Source organism: Mus musculus, chromosome 7 (assembly GCF_000001635.26).
Source record: "Mus musculus strain C57BL/6J chromosome 7, GRCm38.p6 C57BL/6J".
Classification (NCBI taxonomy): domain Eukaryota; kingdom Metazoa; phylum Chordata; class Mammalia; order Rodentia; family Muridae; genus Mus; species Mus musculus.
This window is the reverse complement of record NC_000073.6, coordinates 138095708-138123578: the sequence shown is the minus strand read 5'-3', so window position 1 is coordinate 138123578 and position 27871 is coordinate 138095708. Positions and strand designations below refer to the sequence as shown.

The following is a 27871-nucleotide window of genomic DNA, read 5'->3' as shown; positions in this document are numbered from 1 at the left end:
CAGACCCACAGCCACAGTCCCAGGTGGCCCAACATCTCCTAGTGAAGAGACTCAGCTGCTTCTCAGGTAGGTGATACAACCCCACATTCTAAGCACAGTAGAAGTTTCTGGAAGAAGGAATGTGAACTAGCTGGTCTCTCACTAACATCCAATCTTCTCTCAGTCGTGGTCATGTCTTCCCTGGAGATGCTAGCTTTTGCCACGGCTGCTCATCACATAAAAGTAGCTAGTACAGATGCCGCAATGATAACATTTTAAAACAATGCTTCAATGAGGTGTTCTTTATCCACCAGGAGACAAATGAGCAATCCTACACAGCGGCTGGATCAATGAAGGAAAATGCCAAGTAGTACCCTTGGCCCAGATACAGGAAGGCTTCCTGAAGGGAGAGGTGGTTCAGTCAGGATCCAAAGCACATGGGTAAGTTCTGGAAACAGACAGAGGCAGACATCAGAACAAAGGGTCCAAGGCTTTGGATGCAGAGGCCTAAGACCAAGCATGAAGCAGGCCATTGGAAGGACTGAGATTGGTAGAGGTGAACAGGCCAACCAGGTGGGCTATAGGGGAAAGAGTAGTCTTGATGTGGGGAGCAATGATGTCCTTAGAGCCTTAGATTTTGATTCCCATCCTGCTGGAAGGTTGTCAGACTGGTGGTACACACCCCACTGGAGGACTGACATCATAGTAGTACACATCTCACTGGATGGTTGTCAGCCTAACAGTGCATACCTTTCTGCACCAACATTTGAGCTGACTTAAAAAGCTGCCAGTTACTCTAATAACCACATGGTGATCCATACGCAGGCATTCTGTTTCTCTGATACTCACCAGGAACCTGTTGGAGAGGCGCAATTCCAGCCTCTTGTTTTAGTGCCGTCGTGTTGGCTCCTGAGTAAAACCGATTTCTGTAACCAAAAAGACAGGATTCCATTTTGAAGAGGGAGTGGCTGATGTTTCCTCCTGCTGTAGAACTTGCAGAACTTGGTATCTGGTTAATTTTAAGTGAGTGCAGGGATAAAGGCAAACTCCAGCTTTGAGTCCTGGACCACTAGGTGAGGAACACTGCAGGAAGGGTGTAGCAACAACCATAGGGACAGGCAGGGGACAGGGAAGAAGACAGAGTGGGGAAGACTATCAATGCTAGTCTTGATGGGTTTAAGCTGCTTGCAGGCTGTCAATGAGAGTCATCCACTCTAGCTAGAAGTGAAGTCTGACCAGAAAAACTGGCTCCCCAACACTCACTCCCACTACCTCCAGGCAGTGAGTGATTTGGGGTCACAGCAGGAGGGGCTTGCTGAGCATACCACCCCAGCTGATGCACACTGATGCTGAATATCTTTGTTCAGAAGGAGCCCTGCTCACTCCTGGTTTTGGATGGCCAAGCTTGGATTCTTTGACAGCACCTCATGCCTGTCAGCTTCTTGCCTTAGACCATAGCCCAGAAACAGAGAGATGTGAGTTTCAATGTCTAGTTTCAATGTCTTTTGTTCCCCTGGCAACTGTAGCGTGTGTACAGTGTAACTGTGTGTGTGTGTGTGTGTGTGTGTGTGTGTGTGTGTGTGTGTGTATAAACATACATACAGATTAGAACATATGCCAGTGTTCAATAATTGTCATAATAATCGAATTTCTCCTTGCTGCTCTAATTGGGCATTAGCACAATCTCTATCCTTTGATCTGGGCTCCTGGTGTGACTGACTCCTGTGGCATCACATGCTGTAAAACCCCACTAACTATATGGGCAGAGACTCCATCCATCTCTCCAAAGAAAATTACCCAGTGCTTATTTACTGTCATCCCAGACAGTCCCGTGCAGTGCTGTCCTCAGGACGTGCCCCAGGAAAGAAGATGAGTCCCCAGCAGGCCTGCTATCCATCACTCCCAGCTTCCCACTCCGGATCCAGCTGGTAAGCAAGCAGGCGTGGGCTGATGGGAGCTGCTGCAGTCCCTTGCTAATGACCTAGTTAGCAGCTTAATGGGGAAATGGAGGGCTTGGATTAGAAGGAGGAGCCCTTGCCTGGTACATTTAGATGTTCCCTGGATTTATGGGCCTAGAGTTACTAACCTTTGTAAAATAGTCATTGTTCTTATTACAGAAAACAGTCTATTTTTAAAAGCCAGCAGCATCCTCTCTGAATACAAAACAGCTCTTGCCATTTTCTTTTGACTGATTTGTTTTTAAGGGAATGTGTCTTTTTCTTGCCTCCAGTTGTTTGGGTGGGAACTGAAAAGCTTCTGGGGCACGCCTGCTGAGCATTGTGTGGTTCATGAAGTTGAACTTTGGATACAACCAGTATTTAGCGTTGATTACAAATAGCCAAGATGTGGTATTTGAGTGGGAGACAGCTCTGAGCACCGTGTGGAATGTTGACAATGAGAGCCATTGCCAGCCTAGAAAATTGAAGATTTCTCCATCCCCTGTATACCTGTGGTTAGCGTTTCACTCCATTAGCGTTGTGGTTAGACTAAAGATTGTTTTGGGCATTAGCACAATCTGGTGATCCTGGATCAATGGCATTTGCAGGCCACTGCTCACTGGCTGGCATTGCCAAGTCTCGCCTCACCATCTCGTTATTGATTCTACACATCACAACTGAACAGCCTTTCTGTCCAGTCACCAGTTGAAACTGTGGTGATTCATCCTGGTGACAGGACTTCACAGACAGAGTGGTAGTAAGAGTCAATCCATGCAAGGCCATTATGTCTAAAGCTGTAGAGGAAATCCAAATGGTTTAGGGAACATAACCAAGAGAGACGGGAGGAAGTTCTCTGCTTCTTGAGCCCAGGTTGTGTTGGTCAGATCTCTGCTTTGTCTAAAATGGCCAGAGCTCAGATCTGAGTAGCTGCCAGTAACAAGAGCCACACAGAGAGCATGGGTGCTAGCATCTCTCACAGAGCACGTACTAGCTCAGTCTGCAGGCCAACCCAACTCCTGCCTTGTTCTTAGATCTCAAGCAGGTGGCAAAGCCTGCTTATCTTGTGCACCCAAGGTGTGTTTGCTGGAACTCTTGGCTTTTCTTGGCCACCAAGATGTTTTGAGGTTAGTGAGTGTGGTTCTCTGATCACATGCAGTTTTTAAAACACTCACAATGGAGATTGAACTGAGATGCTACACTCCCACCAGAAAAGATAACATTTAAAAGATTGGCAATAACAAGTGTCGGATGGGGTGTGGAACAATCAGAGCCATCACACCATGGGCTAGGGATGCGGCTCAGTTGGTAGAGTGCTTGCCTAGGATGCTCAAGGCTCAGGGTTTGACCTCAAGCACCGCAGGAACCATGCATAGCTCTAATAAGAGCACTTGTGAGGTAGAGGAAGGAGGATTAGAAGTTCAAGTTTAAGGTCAGTTTAGTCTGGGATACCGCCTCAAAAGAACTAGCATACATCATTGCTGGGACACACAGGAAACCATTATTAGTTTTCCTTAATGTACACACACACACACACACACACACACACACAGAGAGAGAGAGAGAGAGAGAGAGAGAGAGAGAGAGAGAAAGAGAGAGAGAGAGAGAGAGAGAGAGAGAGAGAGAGAGAGAGAGAGAGAGAGAGAGAGCGCAACTGGCCTATCAGTTCTACTTCTAGGTATTTGTGTATGAACTAAAATATAATGATTCATTTTCAAGACAAATGTACCTTGAGTCAATTAAGCCCAGGGACATATGAACAGGAAAGACTAGTCTGCTGTGGGCAGCCTGACTGGCTAGTAAACTCTGCTACATTCCCCCTCCTACACTGAAAATAAAACCGTAGAGATGATAATTACCAATAGCCATGCTTGCCTGATGACCTGCAGATGTCACAAGGTTGTGCGCTTGAACTAAACAGGATGTAAAACAGAGAAAATTCACAAGTACCACTTCGTTAAATGGCGGAGGGAATGATGAGGCCCAAATGGCCTGTAAGATTGTACCCCCCTGATTACTTAGCCAGTGAGGAAAGGGAGGAAGGGACCTGCATTCAGCTTATAAAAATTTCTCTGTGCATGACTGGAGCACCAGTCGCTCTGGGCTGACTCCGGACTTTAAGGTTGGTGCTTGCTGCTGCTTTCAATGAGTTTACCCTTCCCTAAACCTGGGAGTAGCCTGCTGGTCTTCGTGCCTCCCCTATGCTGCTGCCCTTATGAATGTACCTGCAAACCACATGCATAATGAATCTTGGAAGGGCCAGGGAAATAGAGAAGCCAGCCAGCCACTGTCTTTCCTAGTCTCTGATTAAGAAAGCAATAAAACTATAATTTTTTTCAGTGACCTTTGTGTATAGATAGTTTTTTTTAAATTTCATTTATATTTTTGGTAATCATTTGTCAACATTGAAATAAAATGCAAACTTTCTCAATTAAAACAAACTTGGCTCTTACCCTCTTACTCTCTTGCCTCTCTCTTGCCTCTTTGCTCCTTGCTCCCCATTCCCTTTCCCCATCTTTCCACGTGGCCATGGCCAGCCCCTACTTCTCTACTCTCTCCTTCTTTCTTCCTCTGCTACTCTCTTACCTCTCCTCCCCATGCCCTAAATAAACTCTATTTTATACTTCAACAACAACAACAACAACAACTTGGAGCTCTTAAATCAGCCCAAACTTATAAGACCCTAACTTAAGTATCAATGTGCCTTTAGAGTCTCTGACTGGAGTTCTTTTTACTGATAAAAGGAAGCTGTGGGGACCCTATGTGACCATAAAGGTCTCCTTATTTTAGGAGCCCCACAGGCTGGAGCATCAGGAAAGTCACTTTGAACTGTGACCAGAATCGTGACAGTGGGGTAGTCTCACATACAAGCTCCTTAGTTAATTGGGGCTGGAGATAACCCCACACAGAGTCTACCTCATGTCCAGTACCATTCTGTCTTTTGGTCAGCAGATGTGCGAAGGCACTTAGGATGTGCCCCACTCTTAGCACCCCCTCTCCATCTCACAGGGCATATCCCTGAGACCATTTAATGTTCTAAGGGTTGAAGGCAATGTGAGGCTGCAAAGCATTCTCTTTCTTTCTACAATGGTGCCTGGCACCTTCACCCTCACAGGGTGGTTTAACTGGCTTCCTGGCTCTAGCTTGTTTCGACACCACTGAGTTGTTAAATATACTGTAATTGTGTGCTGGGCAAAGCGTTCTAGGATGTAATTTTCTTATCACAGGCTCAAGGCTGGCCTTCTAGATGCTCATTAGCCTAGAAAGCTTCCTTTGTGTGGAGTGTGACAGTCTCTGTGAGGTGCTTGTGTTGGGCATGAACTGAGGGCAGTGTGTGCACACATACAGTGCGACTGGGGGCAGCATCCACCTGTGCCACATCCTGCACCTGCCTCAGGCTCTAGGCATGCGTGCACCCTAGCTGACCGGAAGCTGGAAGGTTCAGCAGCACACATTGTGAGATGCAGAGCCTGAGAGGCGGGTGGGGACTTTCCTTTCCATTCTCTGTCCCACAGTGACATTCTAGCCAAGGGAGAGGAACCTTCAGAAGGAAGTACATGCTACATCTCAGAGGCGAGAGCTGCTCTCTTTAAGGGAAAGCCTTAGATGGCTATTAGTGCTCTCAGGGAGTGTGACAAGTCCTCTTCTGAGAGACTTCAGTTTCCAACACAGAGTGTTCTCTGTTTACCACATCTTTGGGGTGTTGTCAGGACAGACATCAAGGGCCCTGATCTTGAGCATCCTGAACTTGGATGTATCCCCAGTAACATGTCTGCTCACTGCCTTCTGGGAGTCCTGGCTGAGGAGTTTGTCAGGTTATAGACCCTCCATGGATAGATGAATCACTTGGGAGACCCTGTTTTAAATCATCAGGCTTGGTACCTGCTGAGAAGGCTCAGGGATGAGTTGCACTGTAAGAGTTTTAAAAGCCCCCATGCATTGAGGGGTGCTGCTCCCAGGGTAGCTGTCAATGGCTATGCCTGCAGCCATTTCTGTTGCTTATCAAGGCCTTTGCATTTCTATTCAGATCAAGGAAGCATAGTTAAACCAAGAAAAGGGTGGGCCATCAAATGGTGCCTCCAAAAGAGCCTGGAGGGAGATGCTTAGTTTCAGTGGTGGTCCCAGGCAATGGACCCAATTAAACATGTATTCTGGCGTACTTAGGAAGCAGGGGCCATTTAACTTTTCCATGCAGTGGTGGTAAAATAAAAACCAACAAATGTGGGGCAGGCCCTCCCTGATGTTCTGTCTGGCGGTGCGAATAAATCCAATGCCGTGGTGCTTTCAATGCCCTGATAGGGTTTATAACTAGGATAAAATTCTGACACAAAATAAATTTTGATCCAAGTTTGGTTTTATTTGGAAGTTGTAACAGAGAGCACCTCAAAATGCTGGAATTATGGCACAACATATTCTGTAGGTTTCCCTGTTTTATAGTTGACTGCTTCACCGCCCAAGTAGTAAGTGGGATACTCCTGGGACCCACACAGAGCCATCTACGAGCACCTGAGTATTCAGACTTGTTCAGGGGACATTATGAGGCTGCATTGAACATTGTGTTGAGGCTCTAGACCTTGGTGAGACTTAGTAGGATGCACATACCTTTTTACACAGATTAGCTTGTGACTTCATTGTCACAACTAGCTGAAAGGTTTCAAGAGCCCTATCATGATGTTTGGCTTGGGAGCCATTGGGAGTGGGATGGGGCCTGAGCTGTCTCCCAACGATAAAAGGTAAGCAACCCATTTGCTGCTACAAGCAGTGCTTGAAGACTATATTGGTTAAGCTTTGCCAACTTGACACATCCTAGAATCGTTTGGGGAGAATGACCCTCAATTGAAGAATTGTCCAGATGGGAGTGAACTATGGCCATGCCTGTGAGAGGTGGTCTTGATTGATTATTGATGTGGGAGTGGCACCCCTAGGCAGGCAAGCCTGGGCTATAGAAGAAAGATAGCTAAGCACATACCAATGATCAAGCTACTAGGTAGCAATTTATCCTTGGCCTCTGCTTCAGTTTCTGATTTCAAGTTCCTATCCAGAGTTCTTGCCCAGACTCCCCTCTTTGATAGACTTTGAGCTGTAAGGTGGAATAAGCTCTTTCTTCCTGTAAGTTGCTTTTGGTTATGGTGTTTACCACAGCAAGAGCAAACTAACTAGAACAAAGGTCAAAGTCAAATTCACCATCACCACACAGTGCCTCGGATTTATGACACTGACATCATTATTCTACCAGGAACAAGCTTTATTTATTCCCCCACTTTAAAAACAAAGTTGATAATTTGGCAAGGCAGTTGTGGCCCAGATTTTAAATGGCCCTTAAAGGTATATGTGACAAGAATGTGTGTATTAAAGGCATGGTCCCCAGCCTGTGGCACTGTTTGAAGAGGTGGAGTCTAGTGGAAAGAGGTTTGGACAATGACTTTGAAGAGGATTCGAGGCCCTGACTTTCTTCCCCTTCCCTCTTTGCTCCTTGGCTACCTCAAGACAGCAACTCCCTTCTCCAAATGCATCTGCCATGATATTCTACCTTAACAAACTCCAAGGGGCCAAGCCCTGTAACCGGGCACCAAAGCTTCTGACTGCAGCCACCATAGGCTTAATAATTTTGTTCCATGGCTAGAAGCCCAACTCACACAGTCATAGACTCAAATAAACTCACAGTCAAAACTCAAAAACATGCCTAGGGTGAGTGTTCCTTATCCAAAAAGTTTGGCACCCAAGATATTCTTATTCCTGATTCATTTTAAGATTCTGCATATAATTTATATAATGAGACTTTTTGAGGTCAACATAGAATTCACTTGGTTTTTATCTACCATTTATACACATGGTGGGAGTAATTCAATAGCACATTTTTTTTGTATATTTATATTTTGACTGTGACCTGTCTCATAAGATTTGATGTGGCATTTTCCATCATGGCTTTATATCAATGCTAAGATACTTTTAGATTTTGGAACATTTTGGAGTTTGCATTTTTCATGATAGGGTGAGTAAACCTGTGTTGAGACACTTCCTTTCCTTTTGCTTTAACTAAAAGACCCTGAGAGGGGTCACTTAAGGGGAAGAGGGCTATTTAGGCTCACAATTCCAGGGGAATATGGTCCACCATGCCGAGAAGACAAACATCAGGCAGAGAAGGAGTGGCAGCAGGAGCTTGCTGGCTGGCTGCTCATGTTGCATCCATACCCAGGAAGCAGAGGAAAGAGAGGGGAATGGGACATGAAAGCCTCAAATCCCATCCCAGTGACACATTTTTTTATCCAGCAGGGCTCCACCTCCTAAGGGCTCGACAACCTCCTTGCCAACTAGGAGCCTAGAGTTCAATGAGCCTGTGGGGACATTTTACTTTCAAAATACAGTATGGAGATAGACATTTGTGAAGGCCCTTTAAAAAGAAATGTATCGTTTTACTTTTACTGGAAATAGTTTGTGTCCACATGATGCTTGGATGCACAAGAGGCTAATGAAGGGGGTATTACAGACAAGCAAGTGAGCAGTGAGTACAGCTACTTTTATAGCATGTTTGTGTGCACATGTGTGTAGGTGTGTGTGTGTGTGTGTGCCCCAAAGTGTTGTATATGTAGAAATGCATACTGGGTGCCATGATAGCAGAGTTATATCATGATTTCTCTATCTGCTGCCTGTCAAAAACAACGAGGCTCTTTCTGAATCTCGGCTACTGTGAATAATGCATCAAGGAGTGTACAGGAGGGCAGCTGTCTCCGTGAGGTGCTCAAAATATATCGAGGATCTCACTTATATATGATTTCCATGTATAAATCGGAGGAGCGGGATGCAGAATGGTGGATACAGGGTAGGAAAGAGAAGCAGGTCATAGGTCAGGGTTGCAACTGTGCCAGATGCAGGTGTGCCAGAGGAGAATCTGAAGTATGAGAAGCAATTACCACTGAGGGGTATGTTCTTCACAGGAAACCTGCCCGAAGAGTGAGTGAACTCTCTCTCTCCCTCTCCCTCTCCCTCTCCCTCTCCCTCTCCCTCTCCCTCCTCCTTTTCCTTTCTCTCTCTCTCTCTCTCTCCCTCTCCCTCTCCCTCTCCCTCTCCCTCTCCCTCTCCCTCCTCTCTCTCCCTCCTCTCTCTCTCTCACACACACACACACACACACACACACACACATTTTATATAGGTATTCAGATTTGTTTGATTTTTTTTAGCTTTTCTACATTTTTTAATTAGGTATTTTCCTCATTTACATTTCCAATACTATCCCAAAAGTCCCCCATACCCTCCCCCAATCCCCTACCCCCCCATTCCCACTTTTTGGCCCTGGCGTTCCCCTGTACTGGGGCATATAAAGTTTGCAAGTCCAATGGGCCTCTCTTTCCAGTGATGGCTGACTAGGCCACCTTTTGATACACATGCAGCTAGAGTCAAGAGCTCCGGGGTACTGGTTAGTTCATAACCCCATAGGGTTTCAGATCCCTTTAGCTCCTTGGGTACTTTCTCTAGCTCCTCCATTGGGAGCCCTGTGATCCATCCACTAGCTGACTGTGAGCATCCACTTCTGTGTTTGCTAGGCCCCGGTCTAGTTTCACAAGAGACAGCTATATCAGGGTCCTTTCAGCAAAATCTTGCTACTGTATGCAATGGTGTCAGCGTTTGGAGGCTGATTATGGGATGGATCCCTGGATATGGCAGTCTCTAGATGGTCCATACTTTTGTTGCGCCTCCAAACTTTGTCTCTGTAACTTCTTCCATGGGTGTTTTGTTCCCAATTCTAAGAAGGGGCAAAGTGTCCACACTTTGGTCTTCGTTCTTCTTGAGTCTCATGTGTTTTGCAAATTTTAACTTATATCTTGGGTATTCTAAGTTTCTGGGCTAATATCCACTTATCAGTGAGTACATATCATTTGAGTTCTTTTGTGATTGGGTTACCTCACTCAGGATGATGCCCTCCAGATTCAACCATTTGTCTAGGAATTTCATAAATGTATTCTTTTTAATAGCTGAGTAGTACTCCATTGTGTAAATGTACCACATTTTTTTGTATTTATTCCTCTGTTGATGGGCATCTGGGTTCTTTCCAGCTTCTGGTTATTATAAATAAGGCTGCTATGAACATAGTGGAGCATGTTTCTTTCTTACTAGTTGGAACATCTTCTGGATATATGCCTAGGAGAGGTATTGCGGGATCCTCCGGTAGTACCATGTCCAATTTTCTGAAGAACCGCCAGACTGATTTCCAGAGTGGTTGCACAAGCTTGCAATCCCATCAACAATGGAGGAGTCTTCCTCTTTCTCCACATCCTCGCCAGCATCTGCTGTCACCTGAATTCTTGATCTTAGCCATTCTGACTGGTGTGAGGTGGAATCTCAGGGTTGTTTTGATTTGCATTTCCCTGATGATTAAAGATGCTGAACATTTTTTCAGGTGCTTCTCTGCCATTCGGTATTCCTCAGGTGAGAATTCTTTGTTTAGCTCTGAGCCCCATTTTTAATGGGGTTATTTGATTTTCTGGAGTCCACCTTCTTGAGTTCTTTATATATATTGGATATTAGTCCTCTATCTGATTTAGGATAGGTAAAGATCCTTTCCCAATCTGTTGGTGGCCTTATTGTCTTATTGATGGTGTCTTTTGCCTTACAGAAGCTTTGCAGTTTCATGAGGTCCCATTTGTCAATTCTCGATCTTACAGCACAAGCCATTGCTGTTCTATTCAGGAATTTTTCCCCTGTGCCAATATCTTCGAGGCTTTGTAAAACAAGGCCATCCAACCTGCAGTTGCACGAGAGAACAAAGTACTGGAAGGTGGGACCAACTTGTGCCTCTCACTGTCCAGTATGGAGACAGCTCTGGGATTCTCATCAGCTGTTAGGAGTAGTGCAGATGGTGGATTCGCAGTGATTCCAGACTGGGTAAGGCTTTATTCACTGAGGACTGTGAGGTGTCACTTTCAATATTTCATCAGAAATTTACTGAGGAGTGGGAGACCAAGACTCAGCACTGGCAAAGTTGACCAGGCTACAATCAGGCCTGACCAGGCCACTTCAGTCTCTTCACACTTTGCTTACTCTCTGTTGGTGGCTTGTGAACATTTGCACTTGTTTAACATTAATCCCTAATCATCTCAAGGGTCTGAGGAAGTGTGCTTCGGGTTTGTTGAGCCATCCTCCTATGAAGAAGGCAGCTCCTTGCAGGCAACCCTGGCAGACAGGAGGCCTTCCCTCCTCTGTTTGGCCTCCTGGGGTGGTAGACAAGTCCTTGATTGACAGAAACAGTTCTGAGAGTTACTAGAATATTCTTCCTTAAATTCAGGGGACATTCTCTTCCCTGTCATTTCCACTGGGAGTCACAGGCTCCAGAGAGAACAGCCTCCTCTCTCCTCTCAGCTCTGTGGGGCTGAGAAACAGGGTTGGAGCTTCCTTGGCTTTCTCTCTGGAGCTCTTTATCCTGAGGCCTTCAGTGGTTCCTTCCTGGTCACTGGGGATACTGTGTCTGACTGGCACGGCCTGGGGATAGACTTGCATGTAGGCATTGGGATCCAGGATGTTGATGACTGTTTCCCTGGTGAAAACAAACTTCATCATATTTGGCTCATACTCAGTGGACTAAAGCCCTTTCTATGAGTTTCTATTAAGGAATTAAGTTCAGCATCTTTGGCAGTACAGAAGTTGCTAGGTCTCTCTGAGTGACAAAGTCTAAAATGTTCTGTGTGAGTAATAACAGGACACATCGGACGTTCTAGTCCGGTGTCCAGGATAGGCCCCTCCCCAGGATAGGCTTCCTTCACATATCCTGGGTGCTCTAATCTAGAGTTTTCCTGCTTCTTAACTTCTCAAGCTACATTGGAGGAAAGAAAGGGTGTGGGTTTTCCTCCAAGGTCATCAGGTTCCAAATCTCTGCTCCAATACCCTATAGCCCAGGCCTGTCTCTCCTTAAATAGAAAGAACGTGGTGAGGTGACCTTGGTGGTATGTGGGAGTGGGCCTTGAAGGAACCAGCTGGGAAATGAGCCACAGCCAGGAATGACTGTCACTGATAGTAATGATTGACCAGACAGCGTGGCTTGATGCTTGTGGTAAGGAACAACTGTTAGAGCCAGCCTTGCAGATCACTTAGCATGCCTGAGCTTCACTAGTACGTCGGCTCTTTCTCTTTCTCCTCCTCAAATCCACGTGCCCCGCTGAGTACAGCTCAAATGTGATTCTTCCCCGAAGCTTTATGCAATGTCTTGCCTGTGGCTGGTGTATCTGTGTCTGCACAGGAGTCTAGGATCGGCTCCTTAGAGCACTGATTAGAAAGGCCATCCAGAGACTGCCCCACCTGGGGATCCATCCCATCTGCAGGCACCAAATCCTGACACTGTTGCTGATGCCAAGAAGCACTTGCTGACAGGAGCCTGGTATGGCTGTCCCCTGAGAGGCTCTGCCAGAGCTTGACCAATATAGATGTGGATGCTCTCAGCCAACCACCAGATTGAGCACAGAGTCCCCAATGGAGGAGTTAGGGGAAAGACTGAAGGAGCTGGAGGTGTCTGCAACCCCATAGGAAGAACAACAATATCAACCAACTGGACACCCCAGAGCTCCCAAGGACTAAACCACCAACCAAAGATATGGAGAACTCCATGGCTCCAGTTGCATATGTGGCAGAGGATGGCCTTGTCAGGCATCAGTGAGAGGAGAGGCCCTTTTGTCCTGTGAAGGCTTGATGCCTCAGAATAGGGAAATGCTATGGCAGTGAGGCAGGAGTGGGTGGGTGAGTGGGATAGCATCCTCACAGAAGCAGAGGCAGGAGGATGGGATAGGGAGTTTGCAGAGGAGAAACTGGGGAGAGGCATAACATTTAAAATTTATTTGTTTTTTTTTAAGAAATATTTTTATTTTATTATTTTTTTGTATTTTTAATTTATTAGGTATTTTCTTCATTTACATTTCCAATGCTATCCCAAAAGTCCCCCATACCCTCCCTCCCACTCCCCTACCCACCTACTCCCACTTCTTGGCCCTGGCATTCCCCTGTACTAAGGCATATAAAGTATGCAAGACCAATGGGCCTCTCTTTCCAATGATGTCCGAATAGGCCATCTTCTGATACATATGCAGCTAGAGACACGAGCTCCGGGGGGGGGGGGTGTTACTGATTAGTTCATATTGTTGTTCCACCTATAGGGTTGCAGACCCCTTCAGCTCCTTGGGTACTTTCTCTAGCTCCTCCATTGGGGGCCCTGTGATCATCCAATAGCTGACTGTGAGCATCCACTTCTGTGTTTGCTAGGCCCCGGCATAGCCTCACAAGAGACAGCTATATCTGGGTCCTTTCAGCAAAATCTTGCTAGTGTATGCAATGATGTCAGTGTTTGGAGGCTGATTATGGGATGGATCCCTGTATATGGCAGTCTCTAGATGGTCCATCCTTTGGTCACAGCTCCAAACTTTGTCTCTGTAACTCCTTCCATGGATGTTTTGTTCCCAATTCTAAGAAGGGGCAAAGTGTCCATACTTTGGTCTTTGTTCTTCTTGAGTTTCATGTGTTTTGCAAATTGTATCTTGGGTATTCTAAATTTCTGGGCTAATATCCACTTATCAGTGAGTACATATCATGTGAGTTCTTTTGTGATTGGGTTACCTCACTCAGGATGATGCCCTCTGGGTCCATCCATTTGTCTAGGAATTTCATAAATTCATTCTTTTTAATAGCTGAGTAGTACTCCATTGTGTAAATGTACCACATTTTCTGTATCCATTCCTCTGTTGAGGGACATCTGGGCTCTTTCCAGCTTCTGACTGTTATAAATAAGGCTGCTATGAACATAGTGAAGCATGACATTTGAAATTTAAATAAATAAAATAACCAACAATAATAAAAAGAAGACTCACGCCCGGGTCAGGGCATCCTTGTTCAGTACCCATCAGAGCGACAACATAGAAAGAGGAAAAGGCTGAGAGTTTGAGGGAGGAGGAGGAGAGAGATGTGAATATAAGACACAGGCAGATTTCACTTCCTTCCTGCAAAAACAGGACTTGGTGAGGCCAATGCCAGAGGCTGAAACTCAGGTCCTCGTCCCTGGTTGTTCTCCATGTGAGTATAGAGACAAATTCTTCATATTCCTTGTTTCGTGAGGTACAAGTGAGAGTCACCATTCTTTACGATTTACCAAGAACACAAATGTGTTTCGGGGCTGGGTAATGTCTATTCCTTCTCCTTACACATAAAGTAAGATGAAGTTATTTTTGAAGAGGATGATGTAAAAACAAGAGCTCTGCTGCTCACGGTGTGAACAAAGTCCGTCCTTCCTGGTCGTGGAGTACTTCATCTTGTGTCTCCTGTTTTCCTGTAAGTAAAGCCCTTTGCATAAATACAACGGTGTAACCAGTTCTGGTGTTTCTCAGAAACATGCCTGCGCTGAAGGACGTTCATTAAAGCACTTTTGATTGAAAAGCATCTGTTCAAACACTGAGACCAAGACAACGCGTCAGCAGAGAAATTCCAACTCACACAGTATGTACTCACTGAGAAGTGGATATTAGCCCAGAAACTTAGGATACCCAAGATGTAAGATACAATTTGTTAAATGCATGAAACTTAAGAGAACGAAGACCAAAGTGTGGACACTTTGCCCCTTCTTAGAATTGGGAACAAAACATCCATGGAAGGAGTTACAGAGACAAAGTTTGGAGCTGTGACCAAAGGATGGACCACCTAGAGACTGCCATATCCAGGGATCCATCCCATAATCAGCTTCCAAACGCTGACACCATTGCATACACTAGCAAGATTTTGCTGAAAGGACCCAGATATAGCTGTCTCTTGTGAGGCTATGCCGGGGCCTAGCAAATACAGAAGTGGATGCTCACAGTCAGCTATTGGATGGATCACAGGGCCCCCAATGGAGGAGCTAGAGAAAGTACCCAAGGAACTAAAGGGAACTGCAACCCTATAGGTAGAACAACAATATGAACCAACCAGTACCCCGGAGCTCTTGACTCTAGCTGCATATGTATCAAAAGATGGCCTAGTCGGCCATCACTGGAAAGAGAGGCCCATTGGACTTGCAAACTTTATATGCCCCAGTACAGGGGAACGCCAGGGCCAAAAAGTGGGAGTGGGTGGGTAGGGGAGTGGGGGGGGGTGTATTGGGGACTTTTTGGATAGCATTGGAAATGTAAATGAGGAAAATACCTAATAAAAACAATTAATTCTAAAAAATAAAAATAAATAAAGATCACCTCTTCAAACCTGAGAAGTCTATCTTCGCAGGCATCCCACCCAGACATGGGCTCTGTCTTCTGTTTTTATCAGCGCCTGGATGTGAGGGACCCGCTTCCTCTGTTCCTGCCCACATCATATTACTGTCCTCCCACCCATGGATGGCCCAAGCTGGGGTGATAAAATCAACTGTTCTCTCCTGGACTCAGGCTTGGGATGTTCCCTCATGTTGAGCCTCTGCTCTGTACTGAGGGCAAGCATTGGATGCAGCAGCTGCTGCTTTTCACTGTTGCTGCTGCTGTTTTTAATTAATTCATTAGAGGCAGGACGTTACCCTCTAAATCAGGTTGGCACCTAGTCTACACTGGTCTTCAGTTCACAGTAATCCTCCTGCCTCGATCTCCAGAGTACACTGTCTTTTGGCTCACTTACTGGCCTCTCCTAAGGCAGCATCCTTTCAGCCAAATGTAGTGGCCAATGTCTGCAATCGCAGCCCAAGGATAGCTAAGGCAGGAAGGCCATTGCGAATCTGAATGTGTGTGACAGGAGCCTTGAGAATGGTGGGTGGAGCCACAACTCAAGGAAGAGAATCGAGGAATCAATAAAAATTTTAAATCAGCATAAAGCAACTGAAGGCAAATTTGGAAGGTCTGACAAGAGAGGCAGATGGAAGCATCAGACCTTTCTTTGGTGACAAACATGCCCCTGGGACAGGAGTGTGAGAGATGGAAATGCAGAAGCAGAAAGGCAGAAAGGCTTGGAAGGGACTGGAAGGACAAGTCTGGGAAGCAGCCAGGAGCAGATCCTTCCAGCAGCACATGGCCAGGTCCCTACCAAGCGCCCCCCTCATGCCACCATCTGGCCTCACCTTTCTGGTAGAAGGCACGTGATTTATTTCTCAGGTTTTGCATGCACTGTTTCAAATTGACAATGAGGCATCCCCACTCAGGGCTTGCAGGGAAACACCCAGAGGTGGCTTCTCACAGTCCTGAAGCAAACAGGAAGGCCTTCTGCTGTCCTGAATTCTAGTGCAGTGATGAATCTGATACAGAGCTCAGGCTGTGATAGGCAGAATGGTGACTTCAAACAGCAGTGTGCTTGGCCATCCTAATGGGAACAGAGGAGCATGGAGGAAAGACCACTGTTGATGTGGGCCCGGACTCCTGGGCAGAATTTCCAGGAACTTAGCTGTTAGCTCTTCTTTAAAGGTCTGGCAGAGTTTGGCAGTGAATCTGGTTCCAGGCTTTTCTTTGTTGGGAGACTATTTGTTAATGATCCACTCTTGTTTCCTGTTTCTGATCCATGTGTGTTGTTCAAATCCTCTTGATTTAATATGAGTCGCTCATATCTAGGAATGGATCCATTTCTTCTGAAATTTACAGGATTTTACAGTTCAAGTTTACAAAATAGCTCCTAAAAACATGACCCAGTCATAATGTGGATTTCATCGGGATTTGCTGCATTCTTTTTCATCTCTAATTTTATTAATTTGAGTCTTCTCTCTCTCCTTTAAGAACCAACTCTGTCCCATTGATTCTTCATACTCTGCATTTGTAATCTCTGTAACACTATTTGCCATCCAGGTAGTTACTGTTTGATCCTCTCAGCTCCACCGGGTTTGGCATGATGCTTGTTTTGTATGAGGGCTGACCCTTAGTAAAGCTATTTATTTGAGATTTCTCTGAGTCTCTTATATAAGTTATCATTACCATGGAGTGTCCAGCATGCATCTATTGTATTCTGAAGGGGCTGATGAGTTCTCTTGTTATTATTTCAATTAGTTTTACTCCATGATAGCCATATGAGGCACAATAAATTATTTACATTATTTGCTTACTTGTTAAAATTTGTCTTATAACCTAAAATTTTAAAAGAAGGTTCTATGGGCTGCTGGGAAGAATGTGTATCCTAAAGGCATAGCATGTAATACCCTGTCAATATCTGTAAGTTCATTTGATCTATGATGCAAATTAACTCTGAAGTTTCTTCACTGATCTTTTAGTCTTGACAACTGACCTCTTAGTGAAGTGGAAAATTGAAGTTACCCACTATTACTGTATCAGGGCCCATCTGGTCCTTCATGTCCATTTGTGTGTGTGTGTGTTACTCATGTTTGAAGTCAGAAGCTCCAAAGCTTAGGACATACATGTAGTCAACTGTTCCACCATCTTGATGGGTTATTCCTTTTATTAATATATAGTGGCCTTCTTTATCCCTCCTGACTAATGTTAGGTTGAATTCTCCTGACCAGTTATCAGAATAGCTATGTTTTAGGACTTGTTTTAGGACTGTTTGGAAAATTGGCCTCCATACTTTTACTCACAGTCTGTACCTCTGACAGTAGGAAACTGGTTTTTTTAAGTTCAATCAACTAGTTTGCATCTTTTAATTAAAGCATTAAGACTATTTCCACTTAAGTCTATTGTTGGGAAGAAGTTTGCTAATTGCTATAACTATCCTAACTTGAACTGTGCATCTCTCTGAAGACTTCAAATGGAACCTGAAGTCCTATAGATGCCTGCTGAGCTCAAAGCTTAAATCTTGGAATTACAAAACAGAAAATTTAATCTGACCCATAGCTCTTCCTCCAAACCTGATGTGAGGTTTGAAGAGTTCCAGAAGCCCAGAGGGGAAAAAACACATTTAGAGAACAAAGCCCCTGTCCTTTTTACTGCAGGGCTGTAGTATAGATGGTTTAGACACAGTCCCTTATACCAATTGGCTGATTACTGGTAGAGCTGCATTTGACATTTGTCCTCTGACTTCAGAATGCCTGGGGCATTTCTATGTGCCTGCCATCACCACTTCCCTCAGGGACTCGACATGCTCCAGTGACCAGAAACACAGAAAGAGTGCTGTACACCAAAAACCTGAAGATCATGTTCTTATTAGAGTGGGTTAATTGCTTCTCTAGTAGAAAGATAATATTCAGTTGTTACCCAGCAAGTAGCTATAATTGCAGTGCCTCTTTCTATGATCCTAGGAAATCCAAGAAAATATTAAAGGGCAATTTATCAAAGAGCCTTCTCTCACTCTGTGCATACGCTAGCTGCATTTATCCCATGAAAGTTTCAAAAATATTGTAACGCTTTTAAAAATGGAGCAATAGAAGCCGGAAAAATGGCTCACTTACTGCTCCTGAAGAGAACCTGGGTTGCTTTCCAGCACATGTCTATATTCAAAGGTTCACAATTGCCTGTAATTCCAGTCTCAGGGGAAGCTGATGCTCTTCTGCCCTCTGAGGGCATTTCCAAAACATGTGGTACATACATGTTCACAATAAACAAACAAACAAATAAGATAGACAGATAGACACACAGACATATAGATAGACAGGCACACAGACACATGGACAGACAGATTCCCCCATCCAAGCCAAGGATCTATACTTGATGGTCTATTCTAAAGCATAGCTGTTATAAACATGAAGTGTGTGGAGAACTATCTTCTTCTGTATGAGATGGCACTGTGTGGCTATGCAAATCAGGAGCAGAGGGCTGGCCTACCCAGTTCATACTTCCTGGGGCAATGTCAGAGCTGCTGGTTATGGTCAGCCATGCAATGAAGCATCTATACCTCTGAGGCTGCAGAAGAGCCATGGAACAAGGAATTGTGTCCAAGTAACTACTATGTCTACAGAAAATCTTGAGAAAAACTATGTGATAATATACAGTTCACACATATTTTTCTAGTCTTGATATTTGATTATTTTACTAGATTAGGCCTGCCTTCTTGTCTCCTCTTCTCTTCTCTCCTCTCCTCTCCTCTCCTCTCCTCTCCTCTCCTCTCCTCTCCTCTCCTCTCCTCTCCTCTCCTCTCCTCTCCTCTCCTCTCCTCTTCTCTTCTCTTCTCTTCTCTTCTCTTGTTTTTATCCCATCAACCTAATCTATAAAAAACAAGAAATCTATACTGGACTCTGTAGCCAGTCCTCTTTAGTTCCACAGGCATGGTGTTCCTAAGGAATTCAGGATGGCGTCCAGCTCATTCTGTAGCCCAGACAGGCATCAAACTAGAAGTTCTCCTGCCTCAGCCTCCCATGTAGCTGAGATTACAGAACTGCACCACCAGGCCAGCCTACCTTTCTTCTCTATTTGTACATGTAGACACATAGTATATAATTTTGTTGAACATAGTTTATGTTTGCTATTTTCTGAATAATTTTAAAGTAACACTTTGTTGTAGCACACTACTTTATCTTTTGAGAACACAGTTTTATCTTATGAAAAAGGTCAGGCTCATCCTAACCTCAGTGCCCTTTATCATACTCCAGGCAGAAGTGCAGAGGCTGCCATCTGGGATTCATCCATAGAATGCAGCAGGACATAGGGCCTAGAAGCTGGATATTGTCCAGGAGCTGAGGCACATGGTCTCATGAGGTCTAGGTGGATTTCTGGAAAGCAAGTATTGAGCTTGTTTGTAGTACAAAGATCTGCACTTCATCCTCAATTTTATGCTGTGGTAGACAATATGCTTTGGTCTAACTTGTTTGTTTTTGTCTTGCTGTATGCCTTTTAAAATTTAAAATTCCTATTTCAGATATTAGTTTAGGTACCATGTGTTGTGATTTCCTTTAGAACATCAACTCTAGAGTATCACCATGACATCCCATAGTTCCTCTTGGTGGAGGTGGTGGCATTGGGTTTTGAAGATCTATCTGTATGGTCATCCTGTAGACTTTGCAGTACCCTAGGTTTGTCTGATCTTTATCTCAGAAGTAGATTGAGGGTGCACAAATGTACAGGGTGGTGATGTCATGGTTTTCCTGGAAATAACATCACCATTCATTGTGCTGCTTTGTTGGCCATGTGTGTTCCATCATTGGGTTTGGAGGAGGATTTTCTTCATAATTTCAAATTACTCCATAACTAGGGAGTGACCATTGATATGGTTGTATGAGTTGATCTCACTCTCCACTGCTGGCTCTTGTCCTTGTCAATTATCACACAGAGTCTTTCTAACTCTTTCTACACAGTAGCTGGGTGCCTATGGTGTGGCTTCCTCCCTTCTTCCTTTGTTGCTGGGTTGGAACCAGTTGCCCCCTAGGTTATTCATGTCTAACTAGGTGTAGTCAGGATTACCTTATTGATACTCCACTGTCCAGTTCTCAGTGCTTCCTCCTTGGTCCTTCATGGGGAGCTTCGGTTCTTCCAGGACACAGGTGCAGACACACTGCTCTGCTGCGAAGAGAATCACCTGGACCATAGCAGCCACCTGCAGGATGGGCATCTCCCTTTGTGCTCCTGTGATCAGAAGGAAAGGCAAGCACTCTTTGTATGTCTGAGGGCCAGTCGAAACCATGCTCTCTGCTTCTGCTTCCATTATATCAGATACTTGGTCTTCATTTTCTTCAAGTACCAAGAGTTCTATGGAAAACTAACCATGTATCTCTAACAAACTTTAAATAATAATAATAATAAAAAAAAGAAGCCTAGTATATGGCTAAGAAATGCCTTCCTTCAGGCAAGATTTATGGCCGTTCTTTCTGTAGCTTTTACTATTGCACTGTCACGTCCTTTGGGTTTTACTGCATCTGCATTTGAAAGTGTGGCTAGCAAGCTTCTAGGCTTTGTGTAGTATTCGATAACATTTCTTGTGCACATTTAGTGATGTTATGTGTGTGCGTGCAATGTTTCAGCTTATCCAGTGGTTCTTCCATTGATCTACAGCATCTACAAAATGCCCCTTCTTTCCCTGGTGGACAGAGATGTTGGGGCTCATGGACAAAGATACTGTGTGTCACAGGCAGTACCTCTAATCCCCAAGGATAGCTCCCATCCTGGATTTCTCTGTGCCCCACTCATCTGTCATTGAGTCAATCCTAATCATTTTTGAGAAAACATATTTTTACATTATGTAAGTGTATGTATATTTTGGTGGATGTATGCTATGTTTGCTCAGGTACCCTCAGATACTAGAGGACACTGGATCCCCTGAGGCTGGAGTTACAGGTAGTTGTGAGCCACCAGATATAGGTGCTCTACACCAAACAGCTGGATCCTCTACAAACCTGCAAATGCAATAAGCACACTTAACATCTGAGCCATCTTCTCAGCCTCCCTACCCCCAGTGTATTCTAACTAGAGTCACAGATGGCTTCTCTAGCTGTTACTTTGCAGGCTTTCCCTGCTGTGATAACATGTTCAACTTTTCTGTGTAAACTTCAAAATGGGAACCGCAGGATAAACAAATAAAATTAACTAAAGGCAGTGCTCCCGCCCACATCCACACCAACATGTGGCTGTGCGTTCCATTGCACAGGTCCACTCTGTGACCCTAGGTGTGATTATCAATGTCTTCCCCCAGGCAAAGCTTACGGCCGTTCTTTCTGTTGCTTTTCATTATTGCACCGTTACTACTCATCCATCTCTTGTTACAGATTCTTAGCAGCAATGTCGATAATCTCGCCTGTTTTCCTCATTGTGGGTGGTAGAGGCTTCCATTGTTCTCATATTATCATTCCATATGAAGGGTCTTACTTTGGGTATCCACTGGGTCCTGCTATGTCAGTGAACTAAGACCCTGGATTTGTTTCCTTGGGTCTTGTTTTCCCCAGGTCTCCAAGTGGGGCTTTACTTCTTTTCTCTTAAACTTATATTTAAACTGTTTCTCTTTGTGGTGGGATTGCTTTGTGTCTTGCACACCATAATACATGGTCTAAGAGCCCTTGGTGGTTTCCTGTCCTTGGGGCTAAGCCCTTGGTGCCCTCAGGTTCACCCTAGGTCTCAGGGTTGATCCAGTGAGTGCCTGCCCTTCACTGAGGACAGCACTGGGACTGAGGGTACTTCAGTTACTCAAACGCTATCACAGACCTGGGAAGACAGACAGCAATGGACATTTTTTTTCTCTCTGGGTCCCTATGAAGAGCGTGTTACTAGGTTTCCCAAGCTTGAGCCCTCATTGTAGTGTTGGAAGAAATTCCCCATAGTTAAAATAGGTTATGAATAGAAGTTTTGGTGCTTGCTTCGGGAGCACATATACTAAAATTAGAATGATACAGAGAACATTAGCATGGCCCCTGTGCAAGGATGACACCCAAATTCGTGAAGCATTCCATATTTTTCAACATAATCCACTATATAAACAAACTCAAAGACAAAAAACACATGATCATCTCACTAATCAAACACCCATTCATGATAAAAGTCTTGGAAAAGTTCATAGGAAAGATCAGGAATTCAAGGCCCATACCTAAACATAATATAAGCAATCTACAGAAAACCCGTAGCCAACACCAAAGTAAATGGAGAGAAGCTATAAGCAATCCCACTAAAATCAGGGACTAGACAAGACTGCCCACTTTCTCTTCTACCCTCTTCAAGTACTATTCAATATAGCACTTGAAGTCCTAGCCAGAGCAATTTGACAACAAAAGGAGATCAAGGGGATACAAATTGGAAAGGAAGAAGTCAAAATATCACTATTTACAGATGATATGATAGTATATATAAGTGACCCTAAAAATTCCACCAGAGAACTCCTAAACCTGATAAACAGCTTCAGTGCAGTAGCTGGATATAAAATTAACTCAAACAAATCAGTGGCCTTTCTCTACACAAAGGATAAACAGGCTGAGAAAGAAATTAGGGAAACAACATCTTTCACAATAGTCACAAATAATATAAAATACCTTGGCGTGACTCTAACTAAGGAAGTGAAAGATCTGTATGATAAGAACTTCAAGTCTCTGAAGAAAGAAATCAAAGAAGCTCTCAGAAAATGGAAAGATCTCCCATGCTCATGGATTAGCAGGATCAATATAGTGAAAATGGCTATCTTGCCAAAAGCAATCTACAGATTCAATGCAATCCCCATCAAAATTCCAACTCAACTCTTCACTGAGTTAGAAAGGGCAATTTGCAAATTCATCTGGAATAACAAAAAACTTAGGATTGCAAAAACTCTTCTCAATGATAAAAGAATCTCTGCTGGAATCACCATGCCTGACCTAAAGCTGTACTACAGAGCAATTGTGATAAAAACTGCATAGTACTGGTATAGCGACAGACAGGTAGACCAATGGAATAGAATTGAAGACCCAGAAAAGAACCCACACACCTGGTCAATTGATGGTCAATTGATCTTTGACAAGGGAGCTAAACCCATCCAGTGGAAACAAGACAGCATTTTCAACAAATGGTGCTGGCACAACTGACGGTTAACATGCGAATTGATCTATTCTTATCTCCTTGTACTAAGGTCAAGTCTAAGTGGATCAAGCAACTCCACATAAAACCAGAGACACTGAAACTTATAGAGGAGAAAGTGGGGAAAAACCTTGAAGATATGGGCACAGGGGGAAAATTCCTGAATAGAACAGCAAAAGCTTGTGCTGTAAGATCGAGAATTGACACATGGGACCTCATAAAATTGCAAAGCTTCTGTAAGGAAAAAGACACTGTCAATAAGACAAAAAGACCACCAACAGATTGGGAAAGGATCTTTACACAATCCTAAATCAGATAGGGGACTAACATCCAAGATATATAAAGAACTCAAGAAGATGGACTCCAGAAAACCAAATAACCCCATTAAAAATGGGGCACAGAGCTAAACAAAGAATTCTCAACTGAAGAATATCGAATGGCTGAGAAGCCCCTAAAAAATGTTCAACATCCTTAATCATCAGGGAAATGCAAATCAAAACAACCCTGAGATTCCACCTCACACCAGTCAGAATGGCTAAGATCAAAAATCCAGGTGATAGCAGATGCTGGCAAAGATGTGGAGAAAGAAGAATATGCTTCCGTTGTTGGTGGGATTGCAAGCTTGTACAGCTATTCTGGAAATCAGTCTGGTGGTTCCTCAGAAAATTGGACATAGTACTACCGGAGGATCCAACAATACCTCTCCTGAGCATATACCCAGAAGATGTTCCAACTGGTAATAAGAACACATGATTCACTATGTTCATAGCAGCCTTATTTATGATAGCCAGAAGCTGGAAAGAACCCAGATGTTCCTCAACAGAAGAATGGTTATAGAAAATGTGGTACATTTACACAATGGAGTACTACTCAGCTATTAAAAAGAATGAATTTATGAAATTCCTAGGCAAATGGATGGATCTGGAAGGTATCATCTTGAGTGAAGTAACCCAATCACAAAAGAACTCATATGATATGCACTCACTGATAAGTGGATATTAACCCAGAAACTTAGAATACCCAAGATATAATTTGCAAATGACATGAAACTCAAGAAAAAGGAAGAGCAAAGTGTGGACACTTTGCCCCTTCTAAGTATTGGGAACAAAACACCCATGGAAGGAGTTACAGAGACAAAGTTTGGAGCTGAGATGAAAGGATGGACCATCCAGAGACTGCCCCACCCAGAGGTCCATCCAATAATCAGCCACCAAACGTAGGCACTATTGCATACACCAGCAAGATCTTGCTGAAAGGACCCTGATGTAGCTGTCTCTTCTGAGGCTATGCCAGTGCCTAGCAAACACAGAAATGGATGCTCACAGTCATCTCTTGGATAGCACACAGGGCCCCCAATGGAGGAGCTAGAGAAAGTACCCAAAAAGCTAAAGGGGTCTGCAACCCTATAGGTGGAACAACAATATGAACTAACCAGTATCCCCAGAGCTCGTGTCTCTAGCTGCATTTATAGCAGAAGATGGCCTAGTCGGCCATCATTGGGAAGAGAGGCCCCTTGGTCTTGCAAACTTTATATGCCCCAGTACAGGGGAAACACCAGGGCCAAGAAGTGGGAGTGGGTGGGTAGGAGAGCAGGGGTGGGGTGTATAGGGGACTTTCGGGATAGCATTTGAAAGGTAAGTGAAGTAAATAAAGAGAAGTTTTGAGTGTGTCAGTTAGCAGCTCATGGTTTTCATTTGGCTTCCATAATCTCACTCTCCTGCTTTATGTCTTGTTCTGTTTTTACCAGGCGTGACTGCCCCCGGCATGTGTTCTCCAGTGAACATGATTTAGAAGATTTCCTTTTTCCGTTTTTGTTTTTCTTTTATTAATTTACTCTTGCCAGGCGTGGTGGTGCTTTTAATCCCAGTACTTGGGAGGCAGAGGCAGGCGGATTTCTGAGTTTGAGGCCAGCCTGGTCTACAGAGTGAGTTCCAGGACAATCAGGGCTATACAGAGAAACCTTGCCTCAAAAAACAAACAAACAAAAAAATTTTACTCTTTACTCTTTGAGGAGTTTAAAGAAGTTTCCTGAGCCTCTGTGGCTAGGGCCTGGCAAGTTTCTCTGTGTTTGGTAAAATGATCTGCTTAATTTTTCTTTTTCTTCTGAAGTCAGTTTTGGTAAATTATAGTTTCCTAAGACTTTGGCTTTTTCATTAAAAAACCTTCAAATGTTTCCATATCAAGTAGTGCTAATATGTATTTCGTCTAGTTGGTTTGCCTGTTTATTTTGATTATTTAGAATTTTACTTATTAATTTTATTTCACACTTTTTAAATTTCTCATTGATTTCTCCTTTTATCTCCATTTCCTTCTTATGCAAATCTTATGCTCTTATTTCCAGCCTCTTGAGTTGGTGATTTATATTTTATTTTTATTCATATCAGGGAATGTGAATTTGCTTTTGATCGTGTGCTTCATTGCATCAAACTGTTTTACGTTGTATATAGTTCAGCATCCCATTCCAGGGAGCCCACTAGAGATGACCATTCAGACACAGTTAGTTTATAGCCAGTTGAAAGTCTTTATTCCAGACAGCTGAGAATATACTCAGGGACCGAGAACCTAAATGCAGTCCCAGGCATTTAGAGCAAGAGGCAGCTGGGAAATTTTCCATGGGATTCTCTATCAAGGAGATTACATTTTAGTTAAACATAAAATAGCTTCAGGAAGACTACAAGCTGGAGGAAACCCTGCACTGTCACAATATCATATTTCAATCCTTATTTTTCAGAATTTCTCTAATTTTGGGACTATAGTTCCCTTGCATGAAGAGCTGTTTTGTAGACACACTTCAGCACCTGGAAGAAAGCATCTGTCCATCAGGTGGATCATAAACTACTGCTGTGATTGCTCTGTGGTCAGTAAATATTCATGTTATTTTGGGTTTTTTGTGTGTATTGGAATGTTTTATTTTAGAGTGTTATTTTTTATTGAAAATAGATTTTTTAGTTTTTATTTTTTATTGGCTATTTTAGTTATTTACATTTCAAATGTTATCCCAGTTTCCCCTCCATAAGCCTTCTATTGCCTCCTCCCTCCACTGCCTCTATGAGGGTGCTTCCCCAACCACCCACCCACTCCTACCTTAGCAGCCTAGCATTCCCCTATCCTGGGTCATCAAGCCTCCACAGGACCAAGGGGCTCTGTTCCCAGTGATGCCAAATAAGGCCATCCTCTGCTACATATCCAGCTGGAGCCATGGGTCTCTACATGTGTACTCTTTGGTTGGTGGTTTAGTCCCTGGGAGCTTTTAGGGGTCTGGTTGGTTGATATTGTTGTTCTTCCTATGAGGTTGCAAACCCCTTCAGCTCCTACAGTCTTTGCCCTAACTTCCCCACTAGGGTCCTCACACTTAGTCCAATATTTGGCTGTGTATATCCGCATCTGTATTGGTCAGGTTCTGCCATCTATCCCTGGGTCCTGTCTTTGTGCACTTCTTGGCATCAGCAGTCATGTCTGGGCTTGGTGTCAGCAGATTTTCCTTCTAAGGAAATATTTGCCACTCTCTTTGGAACCTAACACATGACTAATTATTTTAATTAATGTGGATGTGCATGTGCGGGACTTTGTCCACATGTGTGTACTTACCCGAGAGGCTAGAAGAGAGTATCTGATCACCTGGGGCTGGAATTACAGGCAGTTTTGAGCCAGCCAACATGGGTGCTGGGAACTGCACTAACTTGGATCCCCAGAGCAGGAGGAGCTCTTAACCTCTGAGCCACCTCTCCAGCCCCACATGGCTGGTTTTAATGACTGTCCCAAGTGCTACTAAGTTGAAGCTTGTGTTGAGTGTTATGAACTCTTCCTTGTGAGTCTCTTTTCCTTTTAAAGTTCTCACTTGCTCTTTATCCATCTGATTTCTCAGAGTAAGGATGATATATGGAATTTCCCTAAAATGATTGGCTTCTCCATGCTTGTTACCCCATGGTGGGCACATCCCTACCTAGTCCTCATTTTTTTTAAATTTATTTTTAATATAAATTTCAATCAGTATGTATTCACTGTACATAGTTATGGGATTCATAAAGGCATATCAGTCCTTTCTTTCCTCTGTCCTTCCTTCTTTCCTTCTTTCCTTCTTCTTCTTCTCTCTCTCTCTCTCTCCTTTCTTCCCTCCCTCCCTCCCTCCCTCCCTCCCTCCCTCCCTCCCTCCCTCCTTCCTTCCTTCCTTCCTTCCTTCCTTCCTTCCTTCCTTCCTTCCTTCCTTCCTTCCTTCCTTTCCACAGAAACCTCCCCCACTCTATCACCCAGGCTGACATGAAACCCAGCATTCCCCTGTCTCTGTCTCCCAAGTTATGGGATTACATGTGGACACCTGTGCCCTGCCCGGGTAGTGACTTCCAGGGTATTGCAGTTTGGGGTCACTTGTTTGAGACAAAGTCTCTTTGCTGTTCTCTATTGTACAGAGACCAAGCTAGCTGATTGAAGCACTTCCTGGTTCCTCCCATTTCTACCTGTCATTTTTCTTAAGTGTGTTGGGTCATAGATTTCACCACTACATTCAGCTTTATCTGTACTCAGGCAGGCCCTAGAACTTATCTAGCAACCATGTTACCCACTGCGCCATTGCCCCAGCCCCTACCTCTGTTATTCCTAGTTCTTGTCAGAACATGTAACATTTGTATATTATTGCTCTTGCTG

General features: G+C 44.1%; 1 long non-coding RNA gene and 1 other non-coding gene across 2 annotated transcripts; both read left to right on the top strand.

The window, feature by feature from the left end:
* Positions 1 to 26071, top strand: Gm30395. The gene is made up of 4 exons (XR_378590.1): positions 1 to 66; positions 294 to 420; positions 1803 to 1907; positions 25962 to 26071. It is a non-coding gene; the product is annotated as a predicted gene, 30395 (long non-coding RNA).
* Positions 22040 to 22146, top strand: Gm25798. Its single transcript, XR_003947200.1, has one exon. It is a non-coding gene; the product is annotated as a U6 spliceosomal RNA (small nuclear RNA).
* Positions 26072 to 27871: the final 1800 nt, after the last annotated feature.